The 8194-nt window shown below is 34.3% G+C and overlaps 1 pseudogene; it reads left to right on the plus strand.

Annotated features, from left to right (window-relative positions):
• The first annotated feature begins 681 nt into the window (after positions 1-681).
• On the plus strand, positions 682-2940 carry LOC121397641 (annotated as a pseudogene).
• The last annotated feature ends 5254 nt before the right edge of the window (positions 2941-8194 follow it).

The following is an 8194-nucleotide window of genomic DNA, read 5'->3' on the forward strand; positions in this document are numbered from 1 at the left end:
TTTTTGCCCTGTTTTTTGCACTTTGCTCACTCTGTTCTGCATTGCCAGAATGGCAGCAGACAATCTGTGCTCCTATTGTAAGTGGTAAGTGGTAAGCATAGGATTCTTCTGCACCTCCTAAATGCTACAGATTTTCTCTTGTACTCCTTAGTGCTTAGTACTCTTGCACCACAGGGATCTGTATGATCCCTAATGAGGTTGAGTTTTAACTTGTGGTATTGATATGAAATATTGTCTGATAGAATAGATAGTATAATCAAAATATATTCAAGCAATAATTCCTGGATTCAGTTACATTCTATGTAGCTAGCTGTGAAACATAAGACTCCTTTTCAGTGGTCACAAATTGGAACTCCATTCCATACAGCACTGTAGCATTTAAAACCCTTGAGTTGTTAAGACAAGAAAAAAAGGAAATGAAGCTAGACAACAGTTAATTACACTTCTGCTTTATTAAAACTGCCTAGAACTAATTTACCAAATTAAAACATAAATTGGGATGAACACAGGACCTACATGAAACAGAAGACAATGAAAAGATACTGTAGATAAAACATGTTCATTAAAGTTAAATTGATAAAAATGACTCTTATTTACAATATTATTTGATTTGAATTTGAAAAATTATATATATATATGCAACATTTTTGTCATTTTATCTTTTATATTTTTACAGACACAATGTTCCAAAATCAAGCAAATCTCATTTAGATGTCTGCAGTCTGCAATCTGTTGATGTCATTCCTTATTATAAGTGCTAATGCTGACCATGACAACATTGTAAAAGTAAAAACAGGGGCAGGTCAGCGGCATAGAATTATCAATACAGTCAGGTTATGTTACTGCTTATCTTGGAATTCCATATGGGGAACCACCAACTGGAAGGCTAAGGTTCAAAAAGACTGAGCCACGAAAACCATGGCATGGGGTTCTAAAAGCTGAAACGTTTGGAAAATCTTGTTTTCAAAACAGAGAAGAAAAATTTGCTGAATTTCCTGGCACTGAAATATTTCTAGTGAACAATGAGATGAGTGAGGACTGTCTTCATCTTAATGTGTGGGTCCCATCTGCTAAGCCAAAAGATGCTCATGTAATGGTGTTTATCCATGGAGGTGGATTTGAATCCGGTACAACTTCCTTAGATATATATGATGGAAGCGTGTTGGCTTATGCAGAAAGAGTTATTGTTGTGTCAATGAACTATAGAGTTGCAGCTTTTGGGTTTTTGCTTTACCAGGACACAAGGATGCACCAGGGAATGCTGGATTATTTGACCAGAGGTTAGCTCTGCAGTGGGTCAGTGAAAACATTGCAGCTTTTGGTGGGAATCCTGATAATGTGACTATCTTTGGACATAGTGCTGGGGCAGCATCAGTTGGGTTTCATTTAATATCACCTGGAAGCTATGCTTATTACAACAGAGCCATAGTCCAAAGTGGGGCAGTGACATCAAATTGGGCATTAAACTCTGAGGAGAGAGCAAAGCACTTAACTATGAAATTAGCTGAATTTCTTGAATGTCCTCATACAGACAATGATGCTATTATAACTTGTTTAATCAATGCAGATCCGATACTCTTGACTGAAAAGCAACTTTTGGCTAAGGAACCATATGACCTCACACAATTTCTTCCCATTGTAGATCATGATTTCTAGTAGATGTGCCAGAAAATATTCTAGAGCAATCTATAAAAAGAACAGAAATTCTGATAGGAATAACAAAAGATGATGGAAACCCTTTTACTTTGATATATTCTTCTGATTTTAACATAAAAACAGAAAGCTCATTTTTCTTCAGAAGAGCTACAAAAAAGGCTGAAAAGATTCTTCCCTTCAGCAGGTGATCTTGGTGTACAATCCATTCTCTTGCAATATAAAGACTGGAAGATGGAAATAATGATGAAAAAATCGAGAAGCCATGGGAACTGATTCTTCGGGACTATTTCTTTACATGTTCTGTAAAAGTTTTGCAAGATATGCTGTAGAGCATCAAAATAATGTATTCGTCTATGTATATGATCACCGGTCATCAACGGATCCATGGCCAGAATGGATGGGAGCTCTGCATGGTGCTGAGTTGCCAATGCTTTTTGGAAAGCCATTTATCAATAAAGGCCATTACACTAAATCTGAGCTCTTTTTAGCAAAAACAATTATGAAATTCTGGGCCAATTTTGCAAGAACGGGGTTATAGTATTTTACTTAAATATATGTATTTATTCTTCAACTGCTGTGCGTTACAGTACAGTTTCTATACTTATTTCTTTCTATAGATTTTATATAAGAAGTGCAAATATGGGGATATGGTCCAAACTAAAAATCCAACTCCATTTCAGAAGGGAACTTCAATTTCCCCAGCTGTGTTTTTGAGAACCATAGGTCTCAGTAGTTCAGTTGCATTGAACCTTCTCCTAGTAAATAAGGAGGGCATTCAAATACTTAAATATATACTTGGTTTGTGTTAAACAAGCTTCCGTCAATTTTTACAACTTTTTTAAATCTATTTCTTTTTTAATATTTTGGCAGGTTTTAGGTGGTGAAATCAGTATTTATGTTTTTATTTATTACATATGTATGCAGTATGTTATAACCAGAAAATTGACTGGAGATCAAATACTTTAATGGTTGGAGAATTACTGACTGCATCCTTTACAAAGACTTTATTTTACATTATGTGTCCCTCAAGAATTCTCTTTTCAAGAATTACAACACATGACTTCTTCCCTCCTTTTTTCACTTGTAATGGCAGGTCACCTAATGTAGATGAAGAAGATGGATTTGTATGGCCCCTGTATTCACTTAAAGATGAAAAATATGCAGTTCTGAAGCTGAGCGGGTCAGAAGTTCACCAAAAGTTGAGCATGCGCAATTGCCAGTTTTGGAATTTTCTTCTTTCCTTCACTCCTAAAGCTTGGTAAGAAATTCAGATCTGATATTTGAAGAAATGTTCCTACTCACCTTCATACCAATAATGTATGTAGCTTGTAAAATATTGCAACCAGAAACTGGTTGGCTCTCATTTACCGTGCCATTTTTAAATAGGTATCTGCAAGTGCAAACATCTATAATATTTTGTCCGCAATATTAACTGACATTATTTTTCTATTAAATTTCCAAGGATTTCTTTATTATTGTTGTTATTGTCATTGCAGTGAGTGGCTTGATAATGTAATCTATAGTGAAGTCCTTCTCCCAATCTAATAAATAAGTAGGCAGTCTATAGGTGCCCCTAAATTCGAAATGCAAAGGCAACCTCTCAGATGCTTAAAGTTAATTCACAGAATTAGTTTTTTCATTTTTTTTAAAAAAAACTATTCAGGAAAATAGCTTGAAAGTTGAAAAAACAACTTCAATTGACTTCAAAAGAAACTTGACAGGTTTTAGATGCCAAATGTGTTAATTTAATTTTTGAGATTTTATTAATCTTATAAATTCAAGCTTGTAAAATTGTGGAATTTTTTAAAAAAAATATTTTAATTCCATTTTATTGCTGCAATTTTCTCAAATTTTAATACACTTTCCCTCTAGAAATGCTGGATTTCCTTTTATTTTTTTTAAGGGTGGTGTTTTTTTGTAAATTTAGTGTTTACTGACTTTCCACATTTTTATTTTTCAGTAAAATAATGAATGGGCGTTGGAAGGTCTTAAAATGCATAACAATAGTCTATTGTGACAAAAATTCCACCCGATAAGAAGCGACTAAGAAGATGACCCTCTGCATTCTACATCATTAAACATAAATTAGTTAGAATATTAATGAATCCAACATGCTTATAAATATGTAAGGTATTAAGAATTAAGGGTTTAATGTTTTACAAGTAAATGATTAACCACTGTGATCCAATGTGTAATTTGTATCATCTCATCACACCGCAGAGATAACGTGGAATCATTTCAGATGCCTGCTACATACAGCATTCTTTTCATACTTATTTCTGTCTCACAACATGTAGATGCTGTATGTGTCTATGTAGTGGGCTTAAATGGTGTAAACACCTATACACAATGTGCATAATGACCACAATAAATATGACTTGTTGAAATGTGTCTTTTCATTTAATTAAAATATATATATATTTTTTCTTTATTATGAAGCACTATTGGATCATTGTATGGTTTTTACAATTGATACCCTCCATATTCCTGTAATGATAATAACCTTTTCAGTACTGGTTGTGGAAGCAGCAACCAGCACAATGCATTGTCTAGCAACATATTTTTACAAGATTTAAATGTAGAATCTATGGTAGTGGCCCATTGGTAACTACCCCATAAAATCTACAGCCTAAACCTCTGTTTTAGGGCTGTAGATTTTATGGAATTTAAACAACAGTAATAGCAAACATTTAGAATACCACTTACTTTTCTGTATATTAAAATAGCACCCTCAATCCCAGGCTATTTTCATATTGCACCATTAAACCAAGAATTTCTCCAGATGATTGGACTTTCCTCCTAAATATATTTCTGTGACTTCTGCCATTATAAATTAATTAAAGGTGATAACCTTATTATGAGATTGTGTACTTCTTTCCGTCTCCTGCAGCCTGTGTCTCTGGTTAACAGATAAGGAGGAGTTATACAGAGGGTAATTTGCCAAACTGACTCCTAATCCAAATATTGCTCGAAAGAAACATATTTGAAAATTTAAAGTACTTTCAGTTGCACTGTTAGAAAAGCTTAGTGAATAAAAAACACTGACATTGCTTAATTAATGAAGAATAGGCAAATAGCAGTACATGCCCTAATCAATTAAATCATTTGGACAAGAAGACACTCTTTATGATGTTCTTGTAGGCCCTGAACCTTGTATGAGAGTTTATACCTATAAAATATAGCATCTTTCACACAGTCATAATCTCGAACATCTTTAGGAGAATGCTTCCTGTACGTTGCCAGTTAATATGGAGCAAGGAGAACCACCCTTTAATCCATGTCTCATTGAAATTTATGGGCAACTCTTCAATGTTTCAATTTAAAATCTTCCATTAGTCAGTTAATAAATTTTGTAATGTATTTGTGTTGGACCTGCTTAAAAAGAGCAGATTTTTTTAGAGCAAAAATAATATTTTTTTGTTTTCTAACAAAGCCTTTATTAGAACATGATTTGACCCAAAATGCAACAACATTTCAGACAAAATTAGTCTTTTGTAACACTTGATAGACAATCTATAGGCTAGGAGGTTTGATCTAAACAAAAGGTGACCTACCTTGGATGCAGCTGCAACCCTTGTTCCCTTTCAGTGATGTGCTTTAGGTATTTATATTGATTCATATAATTTCAGATGGCTAACTTGTTTATATATCTCTTGGGGTTAATTATATGAAATTACATTGCCAGCACTTATATTTTGGAAATCAAATTATATATTTTTTTTCAAAATTGTATTTATTCAGAATTACAAGTTTAATGATTTACAGGAAAGAAAAGTGTCAGGTATTAAATCAGCTTAATCAAATATCAAAAATGTGTGACCAATAAAGTCAAGATGTATCCATACCAATTTTAGTAAAGAACAGTATCAGCAGATTAGTAATTCATGTGGAGTTGGTGGTGTTCACCCTTATGTTATGGGCTTTTCAATAATTCATTCTGGATAACTTGTTAATAGTCTTTTAAGAAGATGACTTTTGGGGGATTCAGCCATGTTTGATTGTCTTGAGATATCAGAGTGCTCGTTCCGCCTCATGAACAAGTCCACCACCTTTAAGTAGTTCTGTTTCATACCATGTGGTGTGTTGGAACATTTGTATTGTTAGGTATCTACTTGTTGTGGTTAGGTGTTCATGTAAGTGAGCCAAGTGTCGTAAAATGTTATTTTATATTTTTCTTTATTTGTCAAAGTTTCTATCAAGTCAAGGTTGAAAATGTAATGAAGTTTTTGTTGTACCAAGGAGATAGGCTGAAGAGTTTTGGAAAGCCATTTGTGCAGTGTCGGACTGGGATGCCAGGGGTACAAGTCAGCGACATCCAATGGCACACAGGTCTACATGAATTCTTCCAAAAATTCTTTATTTACGGATTGCAAATGCAACGTTTCGGGGAACAAAAATCCCCTTTGTCAAGCATCATGCACTGAAATCAAGTACTGTTTATACCTGGAGCAAAGTTTTTGTTTCTAAGCCTTACTATCTTTTGAAGGAGAGCTGAACTTCCCTATAAAACCACAAATCCCACAGAGCCTTATAGTAAAAGAGATTGAAGAAATACAATTGTGGTCAAAAAAGGTTAAAATATCCAAGTTTAGAAAAGATTAATAAAAGCAATTTTTTGAATCCAATCCAATGCTAGCAGTTTGCCAACGCGCGTTTCGCCTTTGGCTTTATCAAGGCAAATCTGAATTCACTTGTTACAAGTCACACTACTTTGAAGCTCTCCTTCAAAAGATAGTAAGGTAGACTTGAGACCACAGTCCCCAGTGTCCTACTTTCTCACCGTGTGGGGTTCCAGGGCCTAGAAAATACAATCCGCCAGTAGATTCTTGGGACTTCTCCACCTCTTAACTATTTTCCATTTCCTTGCTTTTATTTCTCAAATGCCGGTTTTGGTCTGTATGTTATGAATGGTTTATTAATTCACTTCCTACACCAAACAGCTCGGGCTGTTTTTAAAAAACTAATTCTAACTCAATTTGTTTGCACATTCGCAATCTGTGATTGCAATTGGTGGGTGGCACTAGCACTTTAAATGCATTGATTTAAGGGTGGTTGATCCGTGGTCGATTAATCCAATTGAAGATTCGCTTTATACATTTAAATAGCACATGGCACTTTAAATGTTCTTATAAGCAATCGATTAGAGACTTAAGCACAGGGATAACTACATTTATAATTAAGCCTCATGCCAGTAATATAATTGTTTTAAAATCTATTTATTGCACTTAGTACTTATTTTGTCTATAATTAGGTAGGGGTGTGGAAGGAAGGGGGGTTTACTTCTTTTTTCTTGGTGCAAGTTTAATGTGTACAAGTAATTCACACCTCCCTCCCTCCAGGAAGTGAAATTGTTAATTAGCAAGGTTCTTACTAGCCTAACCTTTCATAATTAGGTATTGATTTTATGCTAAACTTTGCATTTTGGCATCTGCAAATATTTTCATGAAACCACCAAATAAAATATTGAGGTAAAATAAATGCAACATAAGAATTCTCATAGACCAAATGTATTTTGCATGAAAGAAACATCCATATACTGCTTTGAGAAAGTGGCACAGGAAATAATTGCAGTTTTTGCAATTTTTTGCAGCGAAACCTGCCAATAAAATTCTGCTCATCACTATTCATTTTTTATTTTGCATTTAGGATCAAGGGCATTAATAAGACTCTGTATGGTTCTCTATACTTTATGTAACTCCTATGTAGATCAATGGTAACAGTACATATACCATGGGAAAACTTTTTTTTTTAATGCATCAGTTAATAGTGCTGCTCCAGCAGACTTCTGCACTGAAATGTGTTTTTCAAAATAGCAAACACATTTTTTTTACATTTAACTTTGAAATCTGACATGGGGCTAGACATTTTGTCAGTTTCCCAGGTACCCCCAGTCATGTGACTTGTGCTCTGATAAACTTGAGTCAGTCTTTACTGCTGCTGCACTGCAAGTTGGAGTGATATCACCCCCACCCCAGCAGCCCATCAGCAGAACAATTGGAAGGTAAGCAGATAACATCCCTGGTAAATATAAGATCAGCACTCAATAGTAAAAATCCCACTGCGACTCCTTCAGTTACATTGAGTAGGAGAAACAAAAGCCTTTCTGAAAGCAGTTCTGAAGTGCTGGCTCTTTCTGAAAACACATTACCAGGCAAAATGACCTGCCTACACACCAATATTACAACTAAAAAATATACTCGTTGACTAGAAATTACATTTTACATGGAAGAGTGAATTATTTGCAGTGTAAACAGTGTAATTTAGAAATAAAAACGACACCATATAATTCATGACAGGATCCCTTTAAGGGCTCTTGCACACAGTTGTTTTTTTTTTTAATGCTTTTGTTGCACCTTTGAGATGCAACTAAATGCATCAGCTATTTTATTTAAATATATTTTGCCAGGTTGTACTCCTAATCATTAAGAGGGTTATTTATTAAAGTCCAATTTTTTTTCAGGTCCGACATTTAATACACATTTTTTTGGGAGAAAAAAAATTAAACCCCTAATGGTGTTTAAAAGTCCGAATAAAAGTG

Source organism: Xenopus laevis, chromosome 8S, assembly GCF_017654675.1.
Source record: "Xenopus laevis strain J_2021 chromosome 8S, Xenopus_laevis_v10.1, whole genome shotgun sequence".
In the NCBI taxonomy this organism is placed as follows: Eukaryota; Metazoa; Chordata; class Amphibia; order Anura; family Pipidae; genus Xenopus; species Xenopus laevis.